Genomic DNA, 12,166 nt, shown 5'->3' with positions numbered 1-12,166 from the left:
GAACCTCCATCTGGTATCTCAGGCCCTCCCTCCACCCTTCCCTTTCTCCTGCCAGTCTACCCCACATAATCCAAACCCTCTGCACCCCAACTCCTTCACCCTTACCCTCTTCCAGACATTGCACCCCCATCCCCTATCCCAGGTCATGACCTTTGCAGCCTGTCCAGCTACACACACCCCCAGCTGCTGAGAATGGGAATTACTTTGGCCAGGCTGGTGCACCCCCACTGGCTCAGCAGGGCTGGGGCAATCTCCTGCCCATAGTGGGTGGATGTGGCTGCTACATCCCCTACCAGCTAACTAGTTAACCACTAACATCCCTGTCACTTACACTACTCCAGGCCAGAATCCTCTCCTGCACCCATACTCCCTCCCTGAACGTGCAAGCCACTCCCTTGCCACCAGTCACAACCACCCGTTCAGCCCAACACCCTCACAGATCCCACACACTTGCCAGTTCCCCAATGCCCTACCCTGAGCTCCCTTTTGCACCCAACCTCCATCAATATCACAGAGGAGTGCGGCCCCCTGACCACTTACCAAATACTTAGAGTGGCCCTCCCCACAACCCATCAAAATTATTGCCCAGACCTGGCCTGGCAGAAGGGGCTCTAGCAGAGTCCACACAAACAACAACCCCCCGCAACAGCAAGTCTCAGAGCCTGGTAAATAGCAGTGAAGACATTCCTGCTCCCCCTGAAGCCTATTGAGACCCACCTCTTGTCACTGGGTGTGTCAGCCTGTGGTCCTACCCAAGCAGGCACTTCTACACTGTGGCTCCGGCCCCACAGCACAGCCCTGAGTCAGATGACCTGGCTCTGAGGCCATGTCTAGACTGCAGGCTTCTGTCAATAAAACACCTCAACAGAGCATGTCCAGATTGCCGATCTCTCAGAAGAGACCTGCAGGTCTGAAGCATTCTGTTGACATCCCTGTACAACTCATTCCATGCTGAAGAAGGGATATCTCGACAGAGGGATTTTTTGCCATTTGGCCCAATGTGAATGAGCCACATGTCGGGAAAGCCTCTCCTGACAGAACTGCGGTGCTCCAGTTGTGTGTCTGTTGCAGACAGTTCCCTGCAGTCTAAACATACCCTGAGACTGGATACTGTGCAAGGTTTCTCTGCACTGTGCACCTACCCTGAGGGAGACAAAGCCCCATTTTCGCAGAGCACTTGAGCACAAAGCACTTGAACACATGCTATTCGGCAAAGCACTTGAACACATGCTTTAAACACCATACCTTAGCAGGGGCTTAAAAGCTTTGCCAGACGAGGGCCTAAATACGCAAAGGAGTCCTGCACGAGGGGTGGGGAAAGAGCCATGCTGGAGAAGACACACACAGTGCATCTCCACAGATATTAAATACCCAGGACTAGCCAGGATCAGCGGGCTTAAGCTTGTAGGGCTGTCAAACGGCTGTGTAGATGCTTGAGATCAATTTTAGCTGGAACCCAAACGCCTACACAGGAATTTTGCACATCACATTGTGAACTCAAGTCAGCTGACCCAGGCAGCCTAGCTACAATACAGGTATTTTATTCCAGAGGACAAAAGAGTGCAGCAGGAAGAAAAGGCAATATTAAGATGATATGATCCCATTGAAGAGAGTCCTGCTGACTTCCATGGGACCAGGATTGAGCCTGTAATTTTTGCCAACTATTAACTCAGACTTAGAGCAGAGTGAAACATGTTTGTCATATTTTTGGGATCCCAAATTATACTGTTTTTCTGCAGAACAGCAGACACCAGAAGTTGCTCAGAATGCCTGTTATAGTTACACCATCCCTTCACACTGCTCACACACTTTGAAAGACAGTGCACTATCTGAAAAGGACAATCTTATTTACAGTTCAAGTGAAGTGGCATTCCAGGTTTAGGAAATGTGTTATTTAGCACCCTTGTTGCACAAGAAGCAAACATGCAAGTTTGAAATGAAAGCACTGGTGAACGGGAGGAATACACTATTGAAGGATCAATCTCAAAACAGAGGTGACCAAGACCTTTAATAGCATAAAGCACTTGAACTCCTCTTCACATCCTCAAAATACTCTACAAGCTCTAACTAATCCTTTTATCATCTCAATGGAGTAAACACTCATTTTTACTGCATAAAAATGGAGGCAGAAAGACATAACTTGCCCATGGTCACAGAGGAGGAAGAAGCACTGTCAGATGATCAACAGACTGGGAAGCCAGGGAAACCAATCCATTACATCATGCTCCTTCAGGCAAGAAATATTGCACTAAAGTGCTCAACTGCATTTTCACACGCATCTGTGCTATGCAAAATCAGCTCCTGTTTCTGTGCATAGCTATTATGGCGGGTTTGACATAAGACGTCAGTAAGAACACACTGAGGCACCACAGCAGCATAACAAAAAATAATTAAGAATTTGCCGGCCATCCTGTACTGTCAAAAGCATTTATGAGCAACCACTAAGAAGATGTAAGTATTGGAGGTATAGCCATGTTAGCCCGTATGTGCCAAAAAACAAGAAGTCCTGTGGCACCTTATAGACTAACCAATTTTTGGAGCATAAGCTTTCTTGGGCAAAGACCCCTTAGCCTATAAGGTACCACAGGACTACTACTTGTTTTTAAGAGGATTCAAATAATTTTGACCTTTATAATAAATACAAACATTGCCTCTGGAAAGCCGTTATGGAAAACACAGCTGGGTCCAATCTCCTCTTTTACTCCCCATTACAAAATCCCAGCCCTTCACCAGGAAATTCCTAATGCAAGCCCCAAGGGAAAAAAAATAAACACCACTGAACAGATGTTGAGTGTAAGAATTTCACACTAACCTGAAATGCGACACAAGCACTTTCAAACACAACTGCTGAAGCAGAATTTTGTGTGTTTGAAGAAGGCGGTTTACATTTGGTTGGCTCTCCCTTCCTCCAGCAACAGCAGACGGAGCCACAAGTAACATTAGGTATGTGTGTGTTGCTTGGGGTGGAAGCCTGGGTAGAAGTGTGGTTTGACAGTTTTGCATATACTGATGAAACGTGCAGAGTGACTGAAGACACGTACCCCCCCGTTTAAGCAAGACAGTGACAAAGGACTTTTTAAAAGCATAGTAAGTATCCACATTGCTGAGTGCCCCTGAAAGAAAACAGAGCTACCAAGTGCATGACTTGCAACATTGTGAATGGAGAACGGGTTTTTAAAAAACACACTTGTGTTACATATTTAGCAATGCATTTTCCATCCCCTCCTGCTTCTCCAACCCCCACATTTTTATAATTGGTAATCTCACTTGAATATATAATGAGAACATGAAAAACTCATACCTTGGCTTGCAAGATCGCTCATCAGTGTTATTGGCCCTACTGGAGGTTTTGTCCAAGTTTCCTGTAAGGGGATCTGAAAGGATACAAAAGCAATTTCAAATATTTCAAAACACTTTTTAAGAGGACACCATTCCACACAGTTTACCAAGCAGTCACGGTTTTTGTTTTAATTTCAAACCATTAACTATTCTGTTCCTTCGAATGCACTTAGAACAATTTTGGTTACTGGACTTAAACTACCCCAAACACACAAACTTCAAGGTGTGTCACCTTTGGAAGGATGCAAGTTTGACTGTTTTAACACGTTAAAAAACAGACTCACGTATGTCACATGGGCCACAGACCTTTGCGTAAATAAGTCCAAAAAGAGATCTTTTACAAAACCTCCAATTTTGATTTAAAAATAGACTCCACCATGAAACTTGCTAAGTTGTTCCATGGTTAATTATCCTCATATCAAAAAAAGTCTTAACTTCCCATCTGAATTATTCAGCTTCACCTACCACTTAGAGCATATCGTCTGTCAGACTGAGGAGCCCATTACCAAATATTTGTGCCCCGGGTAGGTATTTGTGCAGTTACCTAGTTACCCCTACCTACCGACCACCTCTTTTCTATGCTGAGATGAACCCTGTCTAATTTATTAACATCCTTCTCCAATTGTGGACACCAGACTTATAAACAGCATGTCAGAAGCAGTCATCCCACTTACAAATGCACATGCTAAATAACAAAGGATTTAACATCAACCTCCCCCAATATCCTCTAAGTCCTTAATTTTTCATTCCCCTTTCCTCTCCCAAAGATAGCACTACTTCTGCAGTGCTCCTCAACCCAGGAGCTCTGGAAACAAAGATCCAAGAAAGAGCTTTGAACACATACCCTTCTCTTGGTCCCTTTTTAATAAATCCATTACTGTTAAGTATATCCACCAGACCCTGAGGTCCGTTAGAAAACCTCAAAGTAAATATCATTGACAGAGTCCCCTGCATTAGCTATCTTCTCAAATCACCCATGGAAAATCCTTTTGAAAGTGGAGACAATGTATATTGTATCAATGACATTTGGAAAAGAGAAATAGTAGAATAGTTATATGATATGACATAGTTCTATGGTATGACTTGCAAGCTCAGTCATAAAACACTTAATGAAATTAATGAAAACACACAATTAAGGAGCTGAATCATTATGTTCATTAAGCTCCTCAAAAGAAAAATTAAAAGTACAATGCTCCTAGACATGGGTTTCCAGAACCTCAGAGAGCAACACACTTCCCCAAATTGCAATGAAACTGGGTGCTTTTATAGCACACCTAAATTATCTGTTCCGGTCTCACCAGCCTACCTCCTCCTACTGTTCAACCTTACATCACATTCTGCAAATGGCTAAATAAGCAGATGCTGTATAGCAAGTATTGTTACACTTAACCAGTGCCACAACATAAGGAAGGTCCTTTTTTGAGTACTTCTATGATTTGCTTTGCTCCAATGTTTGCTTTCTAAATACTGTAAGGGTTTTTGTTTTAATTTAAAACTAACCATGCTGTGTCAGGCAAAGGCCATGAAATATTCAGCTGTTCCGTAACAGATTAGTCCATCTTTCTAGAAAAAACCAATGAAAAAAACAGACCAACCAGCAAAGGCAGTAAACAAATAATGAACTGAAGGAATGCCAAGATACCATGCTCTCCAGTAGCTTGTATTTACAGATACAGCAGTGCTCTCCAAATGCTGGGATACGCCTTCATAAGATTTCTAACCCACAAAACCGGGAAGGACAAATCTGGAGCTTAGCTTTAGAAGCTAGCAGAGCACACAGAGCTATATGATGCTCAGGCTTCAAAGCAATTACAACTCTCAAGAATTACTTGTTTTAATGCTTTCCCAAAAAGCGCGCACACAGTTCACATGATGGTGCCTATATTTAACACACACACACGATATTTTCTTCTTATTGCCTTTGCTCATGTAATCTGAGGGCTCCAAGAGTATCCACCCCATCTGTTTTTATTCCCCCTCTCACTATTACCCAAGTGCAAGCAAAGGTTCAAACCAAAACACAGATAAAATCCCCAAATATATTGAAATCTCAATTTTTTAAGTTGGAGTTGGCAACACAATTTAATTCAGTATTTCCCAATTTTATGTGGCCACAGAACCCTTTTAAACTCTTAACAATTTAGTAGAAGTCCTAACAATCTCATGTATGACTTAACTCCTCTAAACTCCCCCCATTCCATCCCCCAAGGATTAACCTACCTCAGCCCCCAACCAGCCCCGGGGGACTAACCCATCCTTCCAAAAAGGCCCCCAGCCTACCCCACCTGGACAAACTTTGCCCAAGTTAGCTCCTCATGTTACCTCACCCAACATGAAGGATGAGCCTCTGGTAGTCACCTCTGTTCCTCTGACTCTAGTCTCGAGGGCCCAATTTCACTGACTGCCCAAGGGCAATATGAGAGGCCAGTCTCGCAGCCAATGAAAAGTGCCAACGATGCAGGAACTGCAAGACCCGTCTGGCTCCCGTTCTGGACAGTCATTGAACTCCCCTTCTCCTGCACCTGCTGCGTGCACACTGGCTACTTTGCGAGTGAGGAGCTCTCTGCAGCTCCCTGCCCTGCCGCCGCAGAAATAATGGAACTAAATTCAGTTGGTTTAATGGCCGGATCCCTCCCACCATCCTGCCAGCCATTAAACCAATTCAATTCAGTTCTACTCTTTCAGCAACAGCAGAACAAGGAGCCACAGAGAAGTCAGTAGCGACAGCGCCCAAAGCCACAAATGACTCCTTAGGGCCACATGCAGCTCCAAAGCCACAGGTTGCTGACCCCGATCATTTTCTTGTGGAACCCTTATTTTTCAGTCCATGAAACACCATTTGGAACACACCAGTTTAATTCCATCACTGGCAGGGTCCACAGAAACTCTGTATACAACAATTCTGCAGGTGTGAAATCAACACAGACTACACTTCAGGACTCCACAACCTGTAGTTTGCAATGTGACTCCTCAGAAGCAAGACTTACAAGCCAGAGAGCACTTAAAGAAAAAAAGACTGGTGGGTACTTGGATACAGTGGTGCTCTAAGTTCTCCTTGCGGTGCATGCTGACATATCGATTCCCAGGTTACCTTTCATTAAACTGCCCCAATTCAAGTCAGGCAACTCCCCTGCAGTGCATGGCTACTGAAACAGGATTCAATCACTACCAAGGAGCCAACACTGTTTCTTCGATGAAAAAGCAAGTGTGAATCCATTTACAAACTCATAAAATTAAATGTCATAAACCTTTAAGGAAAACTAGTAATCTGAACATTGGATCTAGCAGAGGGGGGAAATTTGTTGTTAGGTTTGAAGTCCTAATCTCAGGGAGGAAATAAAACAGCACAGGGTTCAATAGGCTACATTAGATCTTCCAGAGATCGATTTCTACCACATCTGTGAAGACACTGCAAAAGTGATCTTTCTGGGCTTGGCTGTCAGCCCTGGTACATGTGGAGTAAGGGATGTCAGCATGAGCCAGAAGAGGCCTGGTCTACACCAGGGAACAAAGTTGATCCTGTTGCATCGATGCCACCTATTCTAATGGTGTAGTTAGAATTGCATATCTAGGATCGACTTTGTTCCCTGGTGTAAACCAGGCTTTAATATACTGAGAGTATAATGAAGCAGCTGCCACCAGGTTATTCAGTCAAGTTTGTGTTTGGTTCCTTCCACTGTCCCCAGTGTTGGCTCCTTGGTAGTGACTGAATCCTGTTTCAGTAGCCATGCACTGCAGGGAAGTTGCCTGACTTGAATTGGGGCAGTTTAATGAGAGGTAACCTCAGCTGTGCAGAGAGCAGAAAGATGCTCAGACTTTGAGTTTTCAGGATCTGAAAACATCTGGAAAATGTGAAGAGAAAAATTACACGTAGTGTCAACTAGTCTATGCTGATTTGCAGAAACCTGAATTGTTTTGTATTTAGTAGGAAACTGCTTGAAGACTAAAAAACACTTTGCCACTGGAAGAGCTGCAGCTCCATAGACCACCCACAACTTATTCCACAAGCCCCAGGTTTAACCCCACAATGAAATCTTGGGTCAGTTAATAAAAAGCATGGTTCAGCTCCATGTTCCCTTAATTTTTTCCCCTCCATGTGCACCACATGCTGCTGGCTGTTGGTGCTCTGCTAATCAGCTGGGCAGCATCTTAATCGCTCGTGGGTGGCCACCCATGCGCTCATCTTACACAGACCATTGGTCCAGATCCTTAGTTGGTGATAGGCAGAATAGGACCTTTCAATTCCAAGGAATTTTGCCGATATGCACTAGCTGATGATCTGGCCAGTTGTAAGCAACAAAGACCACTTCTGACAAGTATCAGAGAGGTAGCCATGTTAGTCTGTAGCTTCGAGAACAACAAGAAGTCTTTTGGCACCTTATAGACTAACAGATATTTTGGAGCATAAGCTTTTGTGGGCAAAGTCCTGCTTCATCAGATGTGTAAGTGGGGGTGGTGGTTTTAGAAGGGTGTTTAAAGAATGGGGTCCCAGAAAAGGGAGGGCCAGAGCTGACAAGGTCTATTCAGCAAGGTGGAAATGGCCCATTATCAATAGTAACAGAGAGGTAATAACAGAGAGATAACAGTAACATTATCAATAGTATCTTTTATCAATATCAATAGGTATCTTTTACCTACTATTGATAATGGGCCATTTTCACCTTGCTGAATAGACCTTGTCAGCTCTGGCCCTCCCTTTTTCTGGGAGCCCATTCTTTAAATGGCCCTCTGAAACCAAACCCCGCCCCCCATCATGCATCTGATGAAGTGGGTCTTTGCCCACAAAAGCTTATGCTCCAAAATATCTGTTAGTCTATAAGGTGCCAAAAGACTTCTTGTTGTTCTCAAAGACCACTTCTGTTTTAAACATTTCCTTCACTGCTAACATCAGTTACTACAGCATTGCGATAAAGCATCAGAAAGCGAAACTGAAATTTCTTGAAGCAAGATACAAAGAACAAGTAGCAGAAACAGTGAAAAGTTGCCATAATATCTAAGTTTAATTACCTGCTTTTACTAACAATTTTAATCTCAAAGCGCCTCTTTATAAACTGGTCTTTTAGCAACAGACCTGTACTGAAGGAAAAAAAAAAAAAAAAAAATCAAGCTTCTACCATGAGAACATTCTTTTCACATCCTTCCTCATACTCAGCAACTCTTTCCTCCCTATGCACGGGCTGCAGCATAGCGGTCCGGCTTCTGGTAGACAGTGAAAAGCTGAAACTGAACAGCAGGAGTAACTCCCTTCCTGGAACTGACTGTATGGCGCACACTGCACTATCTGCCCTTGGGTGTGCTGAGTACAATTAAACAGGTAGTTGAACAGGAGGAGCCCCATCAGCATTGCAGAGCGGTGTGAGCTCTGAGGGCAGCTGAAATTGCTTTGTCTTAGCCTAATTTCACTGAAATAAATTGCAAAATAACCACCCTGAGGGGCCATTTCCTCTCTTCCTGTGCACCGCTACCATCACTGACAGCGGGAGTTAGGGAAGTGGAGCAGTAAGTATTTAGTGAGGAGACAAAGCCCCTCATAGGGTCAAAACATGCCTTGGAAGCATTGGGGTCAGTTCATTTATTTTCTCTTTTTAATGCTATGGAATTCTAATGTTCACTTTGAAACAGGAACTTGGTTCTCCCCAGGGACTAGCACCCACCTAAACTGCCAGGAGAACAGAGTAAGGGTATTGCAGTTTAGGCCTTGCAGTGGGTGACTGTTAACAACACTCAGCACTGTCCCACCTCTGCGCCCACTGACTTTGATAAGAGGGAGTAACTTTAGGCCAGCAAAACCAGCATATCTGAAAGTCCCACTCGCAAATCAACCCCGTCTGGCACTGCTAAAGCACTCTCATGCTGCACGTTTTTTTGGTTGCACCCTAGATGTGACAGTCCAGTTATAGAACCCGTTTCTAGAATGGTTGTGAGGCCGCTTTCACACTATGAATAAAAGCTTAACCCTGACTTCCCATCATCCCCACAGCATGCCACATAATTGTACACTGCCTGAGTAAGAGCCATCGTGTTGATAGGACATTATACTCATGCCTGAATAGAAAAGATGAAATACTTCTCTGTACCTAAAGTCATGGTGGCTATCAGCATATTCAGAAACTGGCTGATGCTAGCAAATGTGCTTACTAAACTGCACTTGCAGTTCAATGACAGCACAAAAAAAAAGACATAATAATAATGCCTATTTCTTATGTAGCACTTTTCATCAGTAGATCTAAAAGTGGCGCACAATCTTTTCATGTACTGACCTTCAACACTCCTCTGAGGTAGAGAAGCATTATCAACCTCATATTACAGATAGGGAATTCAGGCACAGATAAATTAAATGACTAGACTAAGGTCATGCAGGAGGGTCTATGCTGGAGCAGGGAAATTAACCTGTCTCTCCTATGGCCTAGCCCAGTGCTGTATCCACTGGACAATTCTTACTCACAACTTGAAATACGAGGCGTACCAGTCATTTGCATTTAATACAATAACAGACTGCCTTCGTAAAGCAAACTCTGCCCCTGAACTTTTCATGAGAGGGCTGTATCATTTCTGTAGTAGTATTTCTCTCACTCAGGCAGCCATCTATCCAGCCAACTGAGGGAGCCTCAGTGCTGATGATCAGCCTAATTATGATCTATCTGCTTTGAGAAAGTAAGAGAGAACCCTCGAGCACTTACCACCTTGCTTTAGATAATATGTACCAGCTACAATTCAAATAAGCCTAGAATAACCCTGTTTCCTCTCTAGTTACCAAGCATCTTGTAAAATGCCCTTGGTATGCACAACAGAAAGGCAGTGACAGCTCAGAATTGCATTCCAAGCCTGCTTTCATTCTGTCATGTTAATCAGGGGAAAGGCTTCCTGACCACAAACTCCTCAAAGCAGAACAAAAAAGCAGTAAAGTAGCACTTTAAAGACTAAGAAAATAATCTATTAAGTGAGCTTTCATTTGGTGCCAGTCCAGCTGCCTGTTTCTTTACTAGTTTCAATTACTAGCACAAATTAATACATACATAATATTTTGTTTTATACAGAAGTCCTATTGAAATAATTCTCTTAATGGACACTGACGCTTATTCATTTCCAAGCACCAGAAAAAGATAGAAAAAAATGGATTGAAACAATTTCTGCCAGTTCTCTGGAGAAGTGACATTCACTTTTCCCACGAATCACTGTAAAAATCAATGTTTAAACAGCCTGTCTGCTCTGTTTTGTCTTGAGCTTCGCTGGCCAAAAGATGTACAGGACATTGCTGCTTTTGTCATGTTTACATAATCTCTGGCCTGTGGAGCAGAGGGCTCACTTCATATCATTTGCGTCTACCAAGAAAGGCTATTTGTTGTTTTGCCTGCAGGTGGACGTTTACAGATCATGTGTTTTCTAGTTTATGTTGGCTTCAAAACAAGGTAAAGAGCTTCCATTTCTAACCATCCAAACCACACTCTACAAATAAGTCTTGAAGTACTTAATTGTTTAAGAATCTGCTTAAATGTACAATAGTCTAGTAGTAATCTAAATGCAATATACCGTAACAGTAGGGCTCTGGAAGAACTTGAGAATTTGCATGTCTAACACTTCCCAGCTCAAAAACTCAAAATACTTTACAAATATTAACTAACCTTCAAAAACTTCCTAGTGCAGAAGGTAAGTATTATTATACCCACTCCAGAGATAAAGCAGAAGTTCAGAGGTTACACAACTTGCCAACAAGCATGGAAAGAGACTTAGCAGAAGAGCAAAGGACTCAGGAGTCCCTAGCTTATCTGCATGTCCCCTGTCTCCTCCCATGCATATCCTTCTGCTATTAACATGCCTACAGTAAAAATATACAAGCCAAAATGTCAAAATTCAGAATCATGAATTAACAAGAAAGCATTACGAGAATGAGATTGGAAACATGGCATCAATGGCTTCTGGGTTTTAAACACAGGCTGGAAGAGTTCTCTTTGGTCTCAAAGATGACTGAGGGAAAAACACCTTTAAAAGTCTAAGTATTTATACCCACTACTAGTCACTACTGAATAGCCACTTTTAATAAACAGAAAAGGAAAAAAATTTGGAAAGATCACGTCTGCATTTTAAACCAAACAGCCAACACTACAAATGCAAGTCACAGAAGTGTAGTTCAATATGGTAAATAAGCTATACTGCTGATAATTTAAAAGAAATTCTGAATAAGTTTTGGGCGAGTGTTTAGATCATGAAAATCAGAGCAGGTCATAGTTCTCTGTACCTAAAGTCGTGGTAGTATTTCTTCTGCTGTAATCGCACTTAGTAGGTCCACGTCCAAACAAGAAAATTGAGCCATGTCACTTGTTTCCATACAACTGGAGACAAACTCTGATGTCAAAAACAAATCTCCTCCTCCAATAAGGACTTATTCCAAAGATAAGCCAGCTTTGAAAGATCTATAGATTCAGTTTATATTCTACTAAATTTCTGAGTAATAGCATAATCCTCTACATGCATTGGTTCAATTCATTTCTCAGCACATGCAATGTTATGAATAGCAAATATGAGTTTTCGATACAGTGTACATGGCAATTCCAAATGAAAATGCTTAGCACCTCTGACAGCCAGCCAGCCATAATATTGTCTTCTCAATATCCTTCACAGAAATATTACTAGTTTGCATTTTATGATATTTTAGTGAAGACAGCTTGCACTATCTTTGGCAAATCACTCCTGAAATCCCAACCCTTTAACATTCATTCCTTCAGCAGTCTCTGTGCTCCAGCACATGAAACAGACTAGAAGTTACATGAAACAGATAGGAGGGGGATCAAAAAAATGACCTGGTCTTGTCAGTATAGTGACCCAGATT

The 12,166-nt window shown here is 42.8% G+C and overlaps 1 protein-coding gene across 2 annotated transcripts in view; it reads right to left on the bottom strand.

Annotated features, from left to right (window-relative positions):
• The window catches only part of RAP1A (RAP1A, member of RAS oncogene family), a 76,078-nt gene that overhangs the window by 30,237 nt on the left and 33,675 nt on the right, over positions 1–12,166 (bottom strand). For both annotated transcript variants that reach the window (XM_074977887.1, XM_074977888.1), the window contains exon 2: positions 3,302–3,374. The gene's annotated coding sequence lies outside the window, so the exon portion shown is untranslated. The remainder of the gene's footprint in view (positions 1–3,301; positions 3,375–12,166) is intronic.

The sequence above is a fragment of the Carettochelys insculpta genome, chromosome 26, assembly GCF_033958435.1.
Source record: "Carettochelys insculpta isolate YL-2023 chromosome 26, ASM3395843v1, whole genome shotgun sequence".
Taxonomy (NCBI): domain Eukaryota; kingdom Metazoa; phylum Chordata; order Testudines; family Carettochelyidae; genus Carettochelys; species Carettochelys insculpta.
The sequence above is the reverse complement of the archived record's forward strand: the minus strand, read 5'-3'. Positions and strand labels throughout refer to the sequence as shown.